We start from the raw sequence: 21,051 nt of genomic DNA, 5'->3' as shown, positions 1-21,051 counted from the left end.
CTCTCTCCAAGCTGCAGCAGGCTTTTTATTGGAGAATTTAGGATGGGCTCTTCCGGAGGCCCCCTGCCTGATGCAATTGCTCGGCAGTGGGGACCTCCAGGGAGACCACCCCACAGGCAGGGAAAAGCTTTGCTGAAAAACCCTTTTTATGTAGAACGATGTTGGCAGAATCCAGAGGTTTTAACTGGATTCGGTGACGTAGAAAAGTGGTGGTCTTCTTTGTGGAGGACTGCAAGGACCAGCATGCACCGGTGAGATCTTTATCCCGGTAAGGTGTAGAAGAGTAAGGCGATCCAACATAGAGTAGGGAGCTCCGACAGAAAGACGGAGCGAGGAAGGTTCCAGGAATGTCTGAGGGTCAGGAGCGGAACTGCCTTTGCTGCAAGGAATGACCGCGGGAAGCGCAGTAAGTGGATCGGAAACCCGAGAGGTAAAGTGAAACCAAACAGGAAAGGATACGTTCCGAGGAGCGGAACGTAGGGGAGGAAGGGAAACAGAGGAAGACAGGAGAGGAGGGCAAAAAAGGAAAAGAGCACAAGACTATGCAGAGTAGAACTTGACAGCGTGTAAACCCGAAAGCAATGAGGGTTACAACGCACTGTCGAAAGCTGCCGACGCGCATAAATACACGTCACTAACAGGAAGTGGAAACACTAGAATGCTGCATTCACTTGTGACATGAGATAATACGGCTCAACCCTTCCTCCATTGATTCCACAACTTCCATGGTCAGCGGATCATGACAGTTAGGACCTGTTTAGTGTTGCTTTCCTCAGAATTTTTCTCCATTTAAGCATTTTTGCACCCTTTTGCATTATTTTACAAAGCGATTGTCACCTGTCAGTTTAAAAGGGTCACTTTCCAAAAACGTTTTTCTCTCTTGTTTGGGGAGGGAAGATTGCATTTAAGCTCTAGACATTGTCTTTCATTCCTGAATACCTGCTGATTACTTACATCTGTGTAGGATTGCTCCTTTGTATTTAAAAAAAACTTTGCAGGGGGAATATTAACCTAAACGCTATCTGTTCACAAACCAAAACTGTTCTTTTTCCTGCGTTTTCTATTTTTCATCATTATAAGTGAATTCAATTGCTTTGCTTATTTTCTGAATTGTATTGTCACCGTTAGGTGATTGCTGTCCCATATTTATATCTATATATATCTATATCTATATCTGTATATATATATATATATATATATATATCTATATATATATATATCTATATATATATATAAACTTATGTGTGATTTGAATATTAAATAAATAAATATTTAGCTTTACAAACTAGCCTGATTCCTGGTTCAGTGTGACCTGGGGGGTATTTTGAGAAGGGTGTGATATGAGTGGTATATCATTCAGAATATTGAACTTATAGACACAAATAAATAAGGGTTTCATTGCACACTACATGCTAGGCGAGACCTGCGTGTGTGCCTGATTGAAATCCTTAACAACGAGGGAACCAACCATATGCAAATCATTGTTGGTTAGTCCTCTTTGTAATGGTGCAAATGGCCTAAAAATAAATGGCATTCACGCTATCCAGGGTGCTTCTTAGTGGTTATGATTAAGTTAATGTTTTCTAGGAGTCATTTTCTTTAGTGTTCACATTGAGTCTTTAGCAATGGGAGCAGATTGAGTCCCCTATTGGAGGTGCATCTGGGGGGAAAAAGAGCTGTGTTATCACCTGGATCCTGTGTGATGGCGACAAACTGCAAAATGGATGTCTACAGGAATGACAGAGACATGTGGTGTGATGGTCAAGTACACGCATGTGGAATTTCACTGCTCTGGAATACCAAGAGAGCGTTGATATGGCTGCGATATACATATTGGAAGGAGAAATTGGTATGAACAGGGAATGTTTAAGCGCAATTAACGTGCAGGGCAGTCACCATTTAGTGACACCTTAAGGTTGCATACTGTAGAATACTAATGTGTTGGGTGGTTGCTTATCTTTGCATTAGTCATAGTGTGATTCTTGTTATTGCATACTTCGGATGTGTTCAACATCTGTACTCCTGCACTTCTCATAATTCAGATCCTGAGGGGAAATCATTCTCTGGGGTAATGTTACATTGATATTCTTATAGCTCTCCATTGTTGATGTTATACTGGCAGAGTGTGGGCCAGGAGGATAGCTCAGGGGCAACGCATTTGTCTTGTAAGTAAAATGAAAATCAGAGGTCCAAAAACAGTACAGCCCTCTACTTGAGATTTGTCAATAAAGAGACAACACAGAGTGGATGGTGGCATGCCAAATGTAAGGTAACCCTGTTTTGTTGGAAGTATGAAAAATCTGGGGAGAAAACAAGATCAACAGCAAAGCACTCTCTCTCAAATTCTTCTCTACATTTGAACAGAAAACACAGTTCATATAATGCAATTGAGTCATCCTGATGTCATCATAATCACTGAACTATGAAAATCACTGCTCAGTGGTCCAAATTGCTAAGCTACATATAGTATCTATATGTCCCACCCTACTGGTTGGGTAACTAAGGTCCCACCCATAAAACATACCATAAAAAATGTACGACCTCATCATGCTTGAATATTATTGGTAAGCTCTAAATTACGTCTGCGGTGAAAATGACACATGCTTATTGGTTAACATGCGGTCACACTCTTTGTGAACTGGCAGAATGATGACATGTATGTAGGTGGGAGGAGAGGACAAGCGTACCACTTTTGTTCTTAATTAAATAAAACAGCATATGTCATCTCTGCCATGATGTCTCTGAGTTTCAAGGACTTGCCCCTCCCTGTCTTGCAACAGTAAACATGCCATTCTGTTTGTGACACATTATGAATAACTATTATTATTAGTCATGCTGCTTTCACCATGTTAAGATTTTTTCACAGCAATTATTTTGTCTTTTTAGCTGCACATGCTTCTCTGTCATGCCTACCCGATCGCTGAGACCTTAATCTGTCAACTACTTATGAAATTTCCTAGTCTGAAATGTCCTAGGGCCTCATTACACGGAAGGCGGTAAGGGTTAACGGTGACCGGTAATGCAACCGGTGACCGTTAACCCTTACCGCCTTATTACGAGGTCCCTTTGTGGATTGGTACTTTAATGCCTGATTTTAGCAGGCGTTAAAAAACGAACCCGCGAAGGGACCTTGGTGCTAATTACGGTACCACAATTTGCGGTACTGTAATTAGCGCCTTCCCCATTTCCATTATGCCCTATGGGGGCAAAAATGGGAATGGGGAAGGGCCTTGATGAATGGGGAATTACCGCCCCCGTTCACCTTGGAGTAGGGCGGTAATTCCGCCATCCACCAAGGCGGACACAGTAAAATACCGCCTACCGTGTAATGAGGCCCCTAGTCTGCTGTGTTGTCGTAACTGATTTATCTTAATGGTTGAAAGCTCACAATTGTTATCTTGTTCCTTTATTTAAACTTTATCTCCAGTGTCCTTGGCTTTGACATTCCTTTGAGGCAGCTATGCCCAGCCATTGCAGCATTTTTCCTGAATTGAATGTATTTGTTTCAAATAGCGTCTTTAGCTGCAAGGCCTCTTAAAGGTACGTGACTTTTAATCTCCATTGTGGTTGTACAGTTAAAATGGCAACTACTTGTCATGTTTTTATCCTCTGCAAGACACATTTGCTTTGCTATCTACTGATTTCCTGGTGCATGCCTGTCATATTATTTGCCTTCCTATGGGTAGCAGCAGCGTTATCTACATACAATTTTCTGCCCTACTTGTGTAGTGAGTCTGCATCTTGTGTACACGTCTTCCTGTCACCTAATCTATTACATTTTAAAACACACTAATTGTGCAAGCTAAGGCCTTATCTGCTCCCTACTTGTATAGCGCAAAAGTGCAATTTCAAAAGTGTCCTTCCTATCTTATAATTTAGTTTCTTCTGAGGAAGGCAGGGGCAGAGCCTGAACATGCTCTCCAGTTAATAACTGCCCCACTACATGCCCCCCTCTGGTCGAGTCATCGACCACTCTTTCATTTTGTCTCATCATATTATAGCCATCCTTGGGCAGCCACACTCTGGTGACTCCCCTCAAGTTACCTCCCTGTGCTATGTATTCTGCTGGACTGCATCTCATATGCCAGCACTTGCCATTCTTGTCACATTGCATCCAGTGTTCATTATAGTTATGAGTATCTTTTGCTCCAGGTTGTCTAGCTGGCTAACCGAATGGGTACATAGGACAGAAAACTTCGTTATCAGTTTGAGTGTACTGGTGTAGGGTGTCAGCCACATTAACCATTACTGTCATTTTGAGTGCCTTCTTGCCAGTCTTTTTACGTTGGCTTATTGCTATTGTCAAGATGCAAAAAACAATTAGGACCAGTACCAAAATTGCCAACAGGAATTTGAATGCATCTGTCAGCAAGGTAGGCATCCAGGAGAATAGATAATTGCTTTGCTATCATCCTCAATGCCATCCATTTCCTCCTCCAGTTTATCATGTGGCTCTTGCAAGGAGATATGCACTCTGTCAAGGTCCCATTCTCCTCATCATGTGCGGGTCAATATGTACTGCAACGTGGTCCTACCTTTGTGCACACTCCTCCCTCCATGGCTGTGAGGAGGTCCAGAACATACCTGTTCTTTAGGGTCATCAATCTGACCTCTCTTTAGGGCATTGAAGCCTTTTATTGTGGCATTAATAGTTTGTAACAGTTGCCACCTAGTTATCTGGATCCAGTGTGCATTTGCTGCTGCTTGCAGGCCAGGCATTAAAAAGAATGTGAAGAATGTTTTTGTTTTACCAAATAGCGCATGACTCTCTGGGATTTCATCGAGTGCAGCATTGGCCTCCTTGGAAAAATAATTTGTTATTTTCTTGATTGTTAGGCCTAACAATCTTTTCCTCCTGTTGTGTGCTAATGAAGGAATAGTCCCAATGTCAACCTCACTTTGTGGTATTACCAATGTTGGTGCATTTAGTAGCACTATTGTACATATGCTACCCAGTTGGGTGGAATCTGCATATAAGCTCTTGTACCGCAGGCTCAGTAATGGTCCATTAGTACAGCTGTGTATGGTAAATCCATAATGCATTTGCACCCTTCCTTGTTACCAAGCTTTACTGAACCATTATTTTTAAAGCATAATGTTGGTGCTTGTAGTTTGGTTATGGGTAGTGGTCCTGCTTCATCTTCCACCCATGCTAAAAATTTGGCAGTTTGTTTCCATTCCTCATGGCACACTCTGTTTGTGTTTTTTATCACTTCTATTGCGCAGTCCATACTGCCTCTGCTTTGCATCCCATTATTCCATCAACCCATCCTCCCGAGGAATACACTTTCCCTTTTATTTGCAATTGTGGTCTGTCAGCACAATAAGGTATCAAATTAAACTGGGCATCTGTACACCTTAATATTTTGTGATCCACTACTTTAATATCTCCTCTTTTTGGACCTAATGGTATGTACTTGCGCACCTTACTTTTCATTCTTATATTCTCCGTCATGTGTGCCTCTTTTACATAGTACCTCTTTTACATAGTTGTCTGTGTATAGGAATTCTGATCCTGTAAGATACTTCATCATGGCCGATTGTCCCTGAAATTATCCTCTGGTCTGGCATACTGCAAGATGTACCAAGCAGTGTGCTCTGGACTCAGGTACTTCTTGAGGTATACATACTCGAGAGGCTGTCATTGCATTGGGGGGAATAAGTGAGCAAACAAAGCAGCTTTCCCTTGATCTCTCTCTCCCCACCTTCTCCATTGACCGATACTGTGAGTTTCATTCAATATTTATAGAATTGTCAAAATACCTTTTAATGTAATATTCATCATCTTCAATGTTTCTCCTAGACCTTACTGTCCCCACAACTGGACGGAATATAATTTCCTGCTCTAAATGGAAATCTACTTGTTTTTCCCCTATTATGTGGTTCATTGATAAAGAATGTAAAAATATAAAAATATAAAAATAGTGCTGGTAAAAAACATAAAAATATAAAAATGCGGAAGATAAACAATAGCCCCAATAAAAATGTAAAGATAGAAAAGTAGAAAAATAGTCTGTTATAGATATATGCTGTTGTTAAAAATAGTCCTTAATACTGTGCTGGTGATATATTCAAAAAGTCCTCAGCATCAACTCCTTTCTTACTGATCCAGTGAGAGTTCAGCGTCAATGTTCCTCTGCAACCTAATTTATATTTCTTGCATTCTCAAGTTCCTTTTTTTCGTCAGTTTATTGTTCAGCACGCACTTGGACTCTGGTCCTGGGTCTGTTTTTGTTCTCTTCTCCCTCAGGATCCTGGTAGTTGGGCAGGGAGGTGGCACTCTTGCATGGTTTTACATCGGTAAGGTGGACCCATGCCTTCTTGTTCTGCAACTTTACTGATCTAGAGGTATAATAAGTCACAATATGGGGACCTGTGAACCTTGGGTGGTGCCACTTTCGCACATGGTTGTGGCACAGCATGAGGTCCCAAGGGAACAGTTGGAGAGGTGGAATAACTGTGGCAGTGTCAAATTCTGTCTCTTCTCCTGTGCCTTTTACAATGCCACCCTGCCTTTCCTTTACCTGTCGAGAAATTAAAGATAGACATTTAGTCATGGACATCAAATTGTCATGTAACTCATTTCCTAACACAGTCGCAGTGCTTTGGGCATGCACCCTTGACTAGTCACCAACTCATGAGGAGTCAGGTAATGGTCTGAGCCTGGCTGATTGCGTAGGGCAAAAAGAGCCAGCGTAAGGCAATACATCCAGTCCTTATACAGTGTGTCATGCAATCTTGCTATGCAGTCTTTGAGAAGGCCATTGAGACGCTCCACAATTCCAATTGCTTGTGGGTGGTAGGCTGAACAGAGTGTATGCCTAATGCCTAATGGGGATGTTATTTTGCAAAGAGCTAATTTGCGAAATGAGGTCCATTATCAAATCTCAGCAACTCACACACTCCCCATCATGGGAACAAATCATGTGAAAGGAATTTCGCTGCTGACATGGAATCTGGGTGGGTGCATGGTCCTTCTTCTATCTATCTTGAAGAAGGGACACGCCACCACAATTACATATTTGCATCCCCGGCATGTTTGGGCCATATCAATGTAATCCACATGCAGGTGTCTGAATGGGCCAGTTGAGCGGTGTATTGTTTCTCTCAGGGCCCTAGGTGTATGGCCTGCTGTATATTTCTGACAAGTTGCACAATTGATGATGATGTTTGTCACATGTTCATGCAGGTTGGGCATGGACCACTCACTGGAAATCTGCCCTGCAATGCACTCCTTGGAAATATGTGCTAGGTAGTGTAACTGTGCTACTGTGAGTAATTCTAGTGACATTACAGGTTTTCCTGTGTTTCCCTGTCACCACAGAAGATTCATGTGGCACAATGAACAGCCTCCTTTTCCCCACAATATCTGCTCTTCTGGTAATGCTCACCCTTGTATCTTTATTAACTGCGCTATTTGCAGTACATTGTAACTTTCAATCACTGCCATCATTTTTGCATTTGATTGCATGGACTTTGGTATCTCCACTATGTCTGGCAAATACGCCGCTCATTTGGCCTCGGTATCTGCTGCTGTGTTTCTGCAGGAAATTAAATCTGAGCCTCTGGTATGTGCTAAGCATTTTACCACGTGACCTCTGATGGTCTGGATGATCAGTTTTTCTAACAGTGCGGCATGCTGCACAGATGTACCTTCAGTGCACAGGAAACCTCTCCTTGTCCAACGTGACAGTCCAGAATACACTGTGGATGTCACATAGGCAGGATTAGAATACACCGTAACATCCTAATCTTCATGTCTAACTAGTGCCATAATCATTGCCACTAATTCTGCTCCTTGTGATGAAAAATTTGCAGGTAGTCTTATGCTTTCAACAGTCTCAAACTTTCCATTTTCTTTTACTCATACTACTGCAGCTCCCGTCATTCTTGTTCCTGAATTTGTGTCCTTCGTTGAACTGCCATCAACAAACACTTTTACTCCTGTTTCTAAGGCCACCTCTATGGCGCGAGGTATCTCATCATAATAATCTGTGTATGTTGTGCAGTCATGCACATAATCATCTTCCTACACCGGATCTGCTATGTATTTTGCTGGATTTGCCACATGGCATTTAACAATCTTAATAGATGGATTTGTTAGAATGACCTCATATACTGAGGCCAACTGGGTAGTCAATGTGCTTTCAGGCTTCTCAATGAAATTGCAAAAAGCACATGTTCCATGCATAATGTTACTGAGCAGACCATTGTCACAGTGGACGATTTCTCAACTGCGAATGCTACTGCAGCCAAAGCTTGTTCGCATGGGTAATGCCCTTTCATTACTGGGTCTAACAACCTGCTGCAATATTACAATGGTTTATGTCCCATTGAAGTCTTTTGTGTGAGGACATCCATGATCACTACTCCATTGTAATGGGAGAAAATAAAGAACTCTACTTTGGAATCTGGGATTCCTAACACAGGTGCTGTACTTATGGCCTTTTTTAGTTCAACAAATGTGCTGCTCATTTCTCTTGTCCATTGTATGCGATCTTTGTTTTTCTGTGCTTAGTTAAACCCTTCTAACAGTGGTCGGATGTATGAGCTTTAGTCAAATACCCATACTCTGCAATAATTGCATAATCCCAAGAACTGTTGCAACTCCTTCACTGTGTTTGGACGAGGTGTATTACTTATTGGCTCTGTTCTTTCAGGTGTCACCCTCCTCCCTCCTTTGGAGATTATTTGGCCCAGATAAAGTACTTCTTTGTGACAATATTGCATTTTCTGTTTGTCAACTTTGTATCTTTTCTCAGCTAGCAATATCAGTAGATGCACTGAGCCATTTCTAAACTGTTCCTGACAGTCGCTGAATACAAGCAAGTCATCCTCATACTGTATGATGGCACTGGGAGTTTGTATGTTCCCCAAATCCATCTGCAACACCCTGTTAAACACACTGGGGGATTCACAATACCCCTGTGGGAGATGACAATGTTCCTGTCTTACACCTCTATATGTGAATGCAGTTAAATACCGCAAATCTTTGTGAAAGAGTATACTGAAAAATTCATTTTTCATATCAATCACTGTGAAATGTGTGGCCTTGGGAGGTATATTACACAATATTGTGGCAGGATTAGGTACCACTGGAAATTCAGGCTCAATAATGTTATTCAAGGGGCCTACATTTTGTATGAATCTCCAGGACCCTCCCTGAGACTTTTTCACTGGGTATACAGCAGTGTTGCAAGAAGACTCTGATGGCACTATCACTTCCTGCTTCATGAACACATTTATTGTTTCATAAATACCCTCATCTGCTTCTTTGGACATTGGATACTGTTTCCCTCGAGATAAAATTGCCCCTTTCTTTAATTTTATTTTTACTGCTCCAATCCCTTTCAACAACCCCACATCATATATACTGGTCGTCCATAGTGTGCCAGTTAACCTTGCCAAATCTTCTTCCATCAATGATGGTGGTTTTTTAGCTAGCATTATTTGTTGTGGCACCTCTGTATACTCTATTCTCAATTATCATGGTATATTTATCTCAAACAATACCTCATCTTCGGAGTCACTGTAGTCAAACAACTCATCATCTGTCAACTGAGTCAGTCTGTGAGATGCATCAAGTGCTATTACTGTGTGTTCATCCCTTCCTCATCAGTGCCATGTAAGATCACCGTATCCCCCCTTAATACAGCCATATCTAGCTCAATTGTAACCTGTTCCTCTTCAGTTACATCTGTAAGTATCTGTGTTCCGAATAAAAAGTCTATGGGTAGTCTCAATAACTGTCCCTCAATGCGGGGAAGCCATGCTAACATCCACTCCACAGAAAAATACTTCAGGATCCACTGGTACTCCCCTCTATACTTTCTGCCCATGAAATACTTGTATGTTTTCTTTTGCTGTCTGGAAATATATGCCTGGCGTAGAGCATAGCATGCTATCCTCTGTGAATGATATTGACATATTGAGTTTGGCCTTAAGATCTCTTCCGAATAAGTTAACATGTGTCTTCCTGGAACACAGAACTGGAATGGTTACTGTCTGCTCTCCTACAATCACGGGCAAACTGTCAGTTAAAGGAATCATATTTGTAGCCCCAGAAAAGCCTTCAGTGTCCTTGAATATTCCTGACATCGGAAATCTGCCCTCTCTGTTGCCCCAGTATCAACTAAGAAGGAAAGCGTCTGGTTGCCTATAGATCCCTACACACTCGGTTCCTGTTCAGGGTCTGTGGTTACGGATAGGATAGGGCACATCAAACTATTCTGTGGGCTGTCCTATTGGGGATACATGTTCAGCCCTGTCCCTATAAAAGGGTTCCCCAACTGCTGTCACTCCTCCTATCCGGGGTGTCTGTGGCAACATGTTTGTATCCCACTGTGTCACTGCTTGTTGTTATTTCGCCGAATTCTGTGGTTGCTGGGTCAATGTCTGCCTGTGGTTGTTGTGGCGTTATCTGTGACTGTATCTGTGGTCCTTGTGGTTGCTGCGCCTTCTGTGCTTGTGTCTGATCTGGTGAATATTGTGTATAGCCATAATAACCATAGTCTTGCTGTGGTGCACCATATGGTGCTGCATATGCCATCCTCCCTCTTAGCCCATACTGCATTGCTCCTTGCTGCATTGCTCCTCTACTTTTATACACTTGTGAAATGTGTCCTAATTTCCCACATGTCCAACATACTGCTGCGGTACCCCCAGGTCCTCTGAAGCGGGGCTGGCCACCACCAAATCCTCTGTGAACAAATCATCTTCCTCCTCTGGGGTAAAAATTACTCTCCCCTCTTACTGCAAAATATCCAGCCATGCCCTGCTGTGGCATGACAGCTCCCTGTCCATTATTCCTGTCTCCTGTATTTATAAATTCTGCTCCTTCTACTGCGATTTTGGATAATTTCTTCTGCACCAATTTTGCCTCTTCCTTTTGCCTTTCTGCTTTAACCTACAGTGATGGACAATAGTCAATTGTATCTCTGGCATGGTCTCATTTCAATCCCCACAATCTTTTTAAACTGTCTCTGTATTTCTTCAGGTAGGCCCTGGCACAAAATATGATAAAACACTGGTATATTTTTATCCCAGTGGTCTTAAGTTTCCAAATGCCAACATTCTTTAATGTCTTGAATATAGGCAACGGGGTCCTCAGTAGGCCCCATCTTCATAGTCATTATGGCGCTCATATCAGATTGCTGTGGAAATAGCACCCTCAGTGCCTTCCATACATTAGCTCTACAATTATTAAATGGTGACCCATCATATTTAGTGGTGTTATGTTCCATCACTGCAAAATAGCCTACTTGCTTCCACACATCCTCTGCCTGGTCACCCAATATGGATGCAAATAGGCTTTTCATGTCACCTATAGCTAATGCTATCCCAGCTGTCTCTTGCTGTAGCTTGTAGATCCATCTGCCCGCCTCTGCTGTGAGTGATGGCAGTTTATCCATGAAGTTATTTTTGTCTGTCTGATTCCATGGAGTATAGTGGGGCTGCCCTAATCCCCTGTGGAGCAGTGTGAATTGTGTTATCCCTTTCTTGCGCAAAGGTGATGCTGCACGAGTTCTCCTTTTCAATGTCTCAGCTACACTGTGTCACGGGCCTTCTGGCAAGTTTTTAAAGAAATATGGCGATCTGGGGTCTTCATTTATGGGGAGTACCGATGTGAGGGGTGGATTTAGGCTTAAGTTTGGCCCCATCAAATCTGCTATCTCTCCTATGCCTGGTTCTTTGGTATCCATTTGTGGGGCTTACACCGCCTCCTCTCCCCCATCTTCATCATCAATGTCTACACAATCTATCTCTGTCAGTTTTTCCACTGTCGTCATCCTCAAGTATGAGATCAAAAGTTACTCTCTTAACAGGCTCCCTACAGGCTCCCTTACATATGTTCTACTCATTATCTCTGGCAGTACATCTATGCCCCTGGTCTCTAGGGTTTTTGTCCCACTCCCTTCTCCCCACATCTCTGGCATCATATTTCTGCTAACCCTCTGGGTGATGTCCTACTTTTTTCAATTTCTTCCGTTTCTCTTGCCATTCTCCTGTTCTTCTCATTTAGCTTCTTTGCATGCTCGTCCCTTTCTCCTCCCTCCCTTTTCCTTCTTTGTCTTTCCGGTTTCTCTCTCGGCATCTTCTCTACTGCTTCTCTTCGTTCCCTCTTTTTCTCCCTCCTTCCCTTCATTTCTTCATACTCCACTACCTTCAAATATTTATTTTCTGTGACTTTCCCATCGAGTTTCAACAATATTTTTCCTCCTAGCCATTTCTCTGGTTTCATCATAGCCTCTCCACTATCTCCATTACCTATGGGTAAGCTTCTAACCCTGTGACCATCTATCTGCATGCCTCACACTCTCCGGAGTTCTTCCTTATCTGCTCTTAGCTGCTTTTCTAAGATATATAGTCCTCTACACTGTTCCTCATCCCTGAACTGTGTCTCTGAGCTGTGCCATGCTTCTGTCTTTATTGGCACTAATGGCGCCTTTCCTTTTTCCAATTGTGCCCTCCTCATACTATCATCACTTTCCTCATCAGGGGATTAATATCTGGGATAACCATACTCTACAGCTGCTGCTTGTAGCAGGGATATTCCTGGGATGGCCGGGGCTGGTGTGTTCTCCTCATAAGGAGGCAGTACTGTGAATTGTGTGTGGACGCCTGCCTCAGCCGGTGATGGCGGGGCTGTTGGCTGTGTGTGAGCGCTCTGCTCAGAGGGCGGACGCAGTGGTGCTGAGGGCTGCTCGCGCTCCCCCTTATGAAGCATCCATTCCTTCTTAGGTCTTCTGTCTCTTCCTCAAAGCCCTTCCAGAGCTCTATCATACATAGCCTGTTCTTAAGCTTCCTTCCCTTGTGTATGGCATGAAAGTATGTGCACATATGTTGGAGTACACCTTTAGAGTGGGTGCCTTCTTGTGGCCATGACATGTCCATCTTTCCAGCAGTCCCTTTCACCCACACAGCATGATACTTAATGATTTTAGTACTATGTCTAGGGAATGCTTTGCATAGGTGAATTATTGGGGTATCTGACATAGTGACAACTTTTACGCAGCGTGCAGCTTGGCACTTACAAAGAATAAACAATACAAATAGTATTCAGCCTACTAATAATCAGAACAAAAATATTCTTCACAATTCTCTCACACATCCCCTTACTCACACCTCCTCCCCACTTCAAATATACACCACCTATTAAATCAGTTTTCATTGTCTGGGGCCACGCCTCAATGTCCAAATACTACCTCTAGGTCAGAACAACAAAATCCACTTACTATCTAAATGTTCATACTTACCCCATCAACCTCTATCAAAATATACTATCTGCTACGTTCACAACACACAAGGAAAAACACCTCTACAGGACCTACCTTACAACACAACACAATGCCGGCAATCAGCAATTTAATCAATTAAAACACAATACAACACAATAAAAAACAGCTGTCTCCCATTTTTTTTCTTTTGCCCTGAGTTTCCTTATCTCTCTCTCTTTTACTCTACCCTCAAATAAAGACTGGGCCCTCAGGGGTTCTATTGCGCAGTCTTCCAAGACCTTGCCAAGGGAAATCCTTTATCAACTTCACTGTTTATCATACAACACATTTCCCAACCCCCCCAAATGTTACCATGCACATAGCATACTCACTTCCGTGGACCTTTGAGGATTGTGGGCATCGGGGTCCTCTCAATTTGCCAGCTCCTCCTCTGCTTCAAGTGGGCGGTGGAAGACCAGGCAGGATTCCACTCCAAAGCCGGCTCCTGCTGACCTCCTGTTAAGTTGCGCACAAAAAAATACTGCTCACCTGACCGATCCGCTGCCCAAAAAGGACGGTTGCTCCCCAAAGTGCACAAAATTCAAACCATACTCTGCTAACAGATGAAAATCAGAGGTCCAAAAACAGTACAGCCCTGGTACCTGGTATTTGCCAATAAAGAGAGAATACAGAGTGGATGGGGGAATGCCAAATGCAAGGTAACCCAGCTTTATTGGAAGTATGCAATGCAAAAGCTGGGGAGAAAACAAGATCAACAGCAAAGCTCTCTCGCTCAAATTCTTCTCTACATTTGAACAGAAAACACAGTTTATATAATGCAAATGAGTCATCCTGATGTCATCATAATCACTGAGCTAAGAAAACCTATCTCTACTGCTCATTGAAAAAAATCCCAAAATAGTCAGAGGCACCCCTCTGCGAGAACGAACATGGCTAAATGACCTGTTCTTTGGGAAGGTACCCACTCGCGAGTATGCAGCCACACTTTAGCTCACTGTACCTTTCACAGAAGGGAAATATCCCTTTGCATATCAGTCTTTGTCTCGGAATGAAAGAACTGGTGAAAAACGTCTCGATTGCACCACTATTGCGCAATTACCTGCTATGCATGCTTAGGGTATTGCTGCTTCACCTCCTCCTACCTTTACCTTTTCAGGCATATTTTAGTCCCACCACTCACACTGAGCCCTGGCCAGCTCTTTATCATGACATAACATACTATTATGCAATAAAACAAATCAGCCAATTCTATTCCAATATCCTGTCTACTCCAGCCACACATTAAGGATCTGTTCACTGCTCCCTTTACTATCTTCCTGGGTATGGTTGCTCTTCTATTCTCCAGGACACAACCCCACTGCAACCACTTAAGATATACGAGGTGATACTTGACAGTGGGTGAGTTTGGTGTTTATGAGGGAACCAACCATACACAGATCATAATTGGTTAGTCCTCTTTGTAATGGTGCAAATGGCTTTTATAAAAAGGCATTTAAGCTGTCCAGGGGGCTTCTTAGTGGTTATGATTAAATTAAAGTTTTCTAGGAATCATTTTCTTTAGTGTTCACATTGAGTCTTTAGTAATGGGAGCAGATTTGGCACGACGTCTCCTTGAGTCCCATATTGGAGGTGCATCTGGGGGAAAAGAGCTGTGTTATCATCTGGATCCTGTGTGATGGTGACAAACTGCAAAATGGATGTCTACGAGGACAGAGGCACGTGGTGTGATGGTCAAGTACACGCATGTGGGATTTCACAGCTCTGGAACACAGAGAGCGTCGATATGGCTGTTGTATACATATTGGAAAGAGAAATTGGTATGAACAGGGAATGTTTAAGCGCTACTAACATGCAGGGAAATCACCATTTAGTGACCCTTAAGGTTGCATATTGTAGAATACTAATGTGTTGGGTGGTTACTTATCTCTGCATTAGTTATAGTGTGACTCTTGTTATTGCATACTTCTGATGTGTTCAATATATTTACGCCTGCACTTCTCATAATTCAGATCCTGTGGGGAAATCATTCTCTGGTGTAATGTTACATTGTTTTTCTTATAGCTCTCTGTTGTTGGTGTTATACTGGTAGCGTTTGGACAAGGAGGATAGCTCAGAGGCAATGCATTTATCTTGTAAGTAAGATGAAAATCAGAGGTCCAAAAACAGTACAGCACTCTACCCAGTATTTGCCAATAAAGAGACAACACAGAGTGGATGGTGGCATGCCAAATGCAAGGTAACCCAGCTTTATTGGAAGTATGCAACAGCTGGGAGAAAAGATCAACAGCAAAGCTCTCTCTCTCAAATTCTTCTCTACGTTTGAACAGAAAACACAGTTTATATAATGCAAATGAGTCATCCTGATGTCATCATAATCACTGAGCTATGAAAAACTCCACTGCTCATTGGTCCCAATTGCTAAGCTACATATAGTATCTATATGTCCCACCCTACTGATTGGGTAACTCTATCTAAGGTGCCACCCATAAAACATCCCATAGAAATTGACAACCTCATCATGCTTGTATATTATTGGTAAGCTGTAAATTACTTCTTCTGCAGTGAAAAGGATATATGCTTATTGGTTAACATGCAGTCACACTCTCTGTGAACTGGTGGCATGATGACATGTGTATGAAGATGGGAGGAGAGGACAAGCGTATCGCCTTTGTTCTTAATGAAATAAAACAGCCCATGTTATCTCTGCCATGATGTCGCTGAGTTTCAAGGACTTTGTCCATGCCCAAATTCCAGTTATCCGGCACTCCCTGTCATGCAACAGTAAACGCGTCATTCTATTATTGACACATTATAAATAACTATTATTATGAGTTGGGGGACGTGGCTAACCGCCATGTGAAGTGGGCGTGCCTCTCTGTAGCTACTGCCCGATCCTGTAAAGATGTTTTACAAACAGCGCATTTAAATCATAATTGGAAGCAAAAATCAGGGGAAACAGCTTTGACATAAGCAGCGTGCACTTGGCTGGGCACTACGAGGTACGAGCTGCAGAGAACAAGTGGATTTCACACAGCGCACAACAAAAAACGTGGGAGAAAATGGTGGCGATCAGCGAGTACTTACACCCCAGTGGAAGAAGAGGTGTCGGGTGGACTTTGGAGAGGAGCAGCAAGCAGTCACGACATCAGGATCAATCGGACTTCAGGGAGGAAGCTGGGTGGGTCCCAACGTTGGCATGCAGCAGAACTTGGCCCGCTCGAGCCAGGCAGCCTGGAGGAGGAGGTGGTAAGAAGCGACTGGGCGAGTGACACTGCAAGCCGCGGATAATGATCGTAACTCCAGGACAACAGCAGTAAGGAGCGGAGAAGGGGGAAGGAGGGGCACAGCTTCTCTGCAAACAAGTGAGCATAGACCCAGCCATAACGCTACTACAAGGAGGCACCCCGGACCCATAGATTAATAACAAAAGAAGCCCCTAGGGACACAGAGGGCATACAATGTAATGCGGACATAAACAAACAGTGAACAAGCATGCTGCAATATAGCCTCAGCACATGAGGAGGGACAGTAAGCAAATGCGCAGACCCACACTTTTAGAAGCAGAAGCTTACACATGAACAGGATATAAAAAGGATAAATAGCGCAAAGAGGCCAAGAGCCAAGGTTTAGAAAGGCGAACTATATGTTATAAAGGAGGAGAAAAGAGAGAGCAGGGTCCTAGAGACCTGCAGCTAAGAACTGGCACACACTTGACACAAGTACAGTTCCACAGCAAGAAGGGCAGGGGAGAGAGAAAAGAACCACCCAAAATAACAGAAGGAGAAACGAGGGAGAGCAACGGAGCGAGAAAAAGCCCAAGGCTGTGCAGACAGCATGCAATAGAGACTATGCAAAAATAAATCAACAAACCCAAGCAGGGAAAATCTCACACCATTGATGGCGACTAAAGGAATCAAAGCCAAAGGCAAACAGACTACTATGGAAGCGTTCACAAAAGGCCAAGATAGCCCCAAAGGAGAGAAAGAGGCTGGGTCAGCTGAAGGCAAGCAGGACAAGTTGGACAACTGAAACCAACACATGCTAGCCACCATAGCAGCACTGCAAACAACTTTGTAAGCAAGGATTGCTGCAGTAAGGATTGATGTGGGACTACTAAGGTAAGATGTGATGTAAGGGTGCTGGCTGAGCGCACAGGGAAGCTGGAAGGGCAAGTGAGAGAAAATACTAAAGAAGTGGCATAGCTGACGACAGATATCAATATACTACAGCAGAGGGTAAAACTGCTAGAAGAAAGAGCAGATGATGCAGAAGGATGCTCGCACAGGAACAACATTAGAATCCTGGGGCTACTTGAGGGCATGGAGGGGTTCGACCCAACTAATTACATAGAAAACCTGCTACTCAAGAACTAGGACTGGGGAATCTCACAGAGGGATTCATAATTGAGCCCTCACATCCATCCTTAGTGAAAAAACCGCCATCAGAAGCACCCCCTAGGCCTAACATAGCAAGAATTCTAAACTACAAGGATAGGGATAATATCTTGGCATTCTCCAGGATATAGGGCCCTATACAAAGAGCCTCAGCTAAACTGGCAATATACCCCAACTATTCCTTTCAAGTACAGAAAAGAAGAGCCAATGTATAGCCACAAAGGAGGAAAACTGGACTGAAATGCATGCTAACTTATCCGGCCAAACTGAGAAACTGAGATACTACATAATGGCCGAGCCCTGTTTTTCAACAGCCCAATGGAGGTGCAAGAATGGATGGACAGCGCAAAAATACTGACGATGGAACAAGACTGAACACCACAAGCGCTGAAAGCAAGAAGAAGCCCTATGAACAATGAAAAGCAAGTAACTAATGGCTGGAATCAAAGTGAGGCAAATCTCACGCAACGGAAAATAAAATGGCTATGGAACATAAGCGAAACCGAACCTGAGATTACACATTACGGTTGCCGTTTGAGAAAATGATTACTCTCACCACTCAACCCCACATAAAGGACACACAAGACTAGACTACTTGTTCACAACGGTGGAACATATGAGGGAATTTGAGGAAACTGAATATAAAGCAAGAGTGTTGTCAGTTCATGCCCTGCTAATACTAAAGTGGGTGATAACAGCCCCAAGACCACCAATACCAACCTGGAGGCTCAGAAGTGAGTCACTCCTAGATACAGCATTTAAAGAAAATGTAAGAAAACATACGACTGAGTTCTTCAGAATGAATGAAGGTAGTGTTAAAAGAGTGGGTACAATATAGGAAACATATAAAGTAGTGACCAGGGGAGAGATGATAGCCAAAGCAGGGGGGGTGCGCAAGGTCATCACCTCAGAATAACACAAAACAGAACAAGAACTAGCAGAGGTCGAGAGAAAGAACAGTGCTGGTCGAGACCATTTGAGTGAAAAAATAAAATTGAGACACGAGTGACTGATCCAATGGGACAGACTGAGCAAATTCACCTGTGTGCAATACCTAGAAAGAATTCACACGCAAGGGGATAAACCTAGCAAGCTGCTGGTTTGGTTGTATAAGAGTGATAACAGGAAAACACCAATACACTCAATCCAAAATGCAGAGAGTAACATAAGCAATACTCAGGTAGAGGTGAACAAGATGTTTTATGACTACTACAAAGAATTGTACAAAGACTCCCATGCAGAGAGAAAGGGGAAACTGCAGGAAGCATTAGACCTCATAACCTTACCACATTTAGAGGGGCAACAAGTACACATGTTAGAGGAGCCCTTAATGGCAGAAGAAGTGATGGCCATAATAGGAACACTGCCCTTGGTTAAGGTGCCGGGCATGGATGGACTGCGAGGCGAATACTATATAATATACGCGGACAGCCTGGCACCAGTCCTGATGAGGGTTTACAACCAAGCATTCGAAACAGGGTCACTCCCAGAAAGCATGGGAGAGGCAGTAATAATCCCTCTGCCCAAACCCAATAAAAAACAGAGGAATATGGTTCTTACAGACCCCTGTCCTTTTGAACCAGGTCAGCAAAATTCTTACTGCAGTGCTGGCGAATATGCTCAGGAGAGTAATAATGGAGCTTATACACACTGACCAAATGGGATATGTATCTGGGAGGAACATTTCCTGGAACCTAAGAAGACTGCACCATGTTATCAATATCACTGAGGGTAGGAAAGAGCATTACGTAGTGGCCTCACTAGGTGCAACAAAGGCATTTGATTCGGTCCATTGGGACTGGCTTTACGTGACAATGGTTAGACTGGGATTTGCACCAAATTACATGAGATGGGTAAAACTGATTTATACTAAACCTATGGCGAGAGTTAGAACGGGAGGCATTTTTTTTCCAGACAGATGGGAGTTACAAAAAGGCACCAGACAAGGCTACCCATTATCCTCGATGCTTTACATTATCACAATTGAACCAATAGTATCATTCCTGAGACAGGAATACAAATAGACGGGGTGAGGCATGCAGTGTCAATGTACGTAGGCGACAAGTTACTGTATTTAAAGAACCCTGAAGAGACCTTTCAACATTTTTTAGTCGTGCTAGACAATTTTAGCAATTTGTCCGGAATTGCAATCAACAGGAATCCATCCTGCTTATTCCTGCTAGCCAAACTAGCTGAGGGCAACAAAGCAGTTCCATGGAAAGAAAACTCCTTTAGATACCTAGGACTAGACATCTACCATAACCCGAAACTAGAGCACACACACAATACCATAAAAGCGATGCAAGGGCTAGTAAAATCAATGCAATTCTGGAGGAAGTTACCACTGTCAGTAATGGGGAGTGCAGCGCTGTTAAAATTGGTTGCACTACCGAGACTGCTACATTGCTTTGGGAATGTACCATACAACATACCAAGACAATTTTTTATGAAACTAGAAAAAGAGTGCAGAAGCTTTCTGTGGCAGGGCGGTAGACATAGGTTGGCACTCAACACTCTACAAAGACCTTATGAAAAAGGGGAAGTGAGGATTCCCAATTTCGAACAGTATTATCTAGCATGCCAGATGCAATATGTCGTGGGCTGACTGGCAGACAGCCCCACAGTAAACACAGCACTCCTACAACCAGCAATACAACATTTACACTTGAAAGATCTAGTATGGTTTGCAAAGCCAGAACTACAAGTATTTCCACAACTAGTAAAACTGGCCATGCAAATATGGCGTAGAACCTGCAAACAATTTCAGATTAAAGATCCGATATCACCACAGATACCCCTAGCATCAGTAATGACGGACAGTAGTGGCGTACGTACACATTGGGAGACGTGTGGGATCATTACGATAGGGGATCTGAGGGGAGAAAACAAAGTATTGGAATTTCAGCTTCACTTGTGAGCTGTTATACAAAAAATAATAAAATACATTAAAATAAATCTATTATTATGAGTCATGCTGCTTTCACCATGTTAAGATTTCATTGCAACAATTATTTTGTCTTTTTAGCCGCACTTGCTTCTCTGTCACACCTAGGTGATCGCTGAAACATTAATCTGTGAACTACTTATGAAATGTCCTAATCTGCTGTTTTGTCTTAACTGATTTATCTTAATGATTGAACTCTCACAATGTTAACTTCTTCCTTTATGTAAACTTTCTCTCCGGTGTCCTCGGCCTTGACATTCCTTTGAGGCAGCTATTCTCAGCCACTCCAGCATTTTTTCTGAATTAAATGTATTTGTTTCAAATGGCGTGCTTAGCTGCCAGGCCTCTTAAAGGTACATGACTTCTATTCTCCACTGTGGTTGTGCAGTTAAAATGGCAACTGCTTGTCACGTTTTTATCCTCTGCAAGACACATTTACTTTGCTATCTACCAATTTCCTGGTGCATGCCTGTCA

Source organism: Ambystoma mexicanum, chromosome 4q (assembly GCF_040938575.1).
Source record: "Ambystoma mexicanum isolate Mex_15411 chromosome 4q, UKY_AmexF1_1, whole genome shotgun sequence".
In the NCBI taxonomy this organism is placed as follows: domain Eukaryota; kingdom Metazoa; phylum Chordata; class Amphibia; order Caudata; family Ambystomatidae; genus Ambystoma; species Ambystoma mexicanum.
This window is presented reverse-complemented; position numbering follows the sequence as displayed.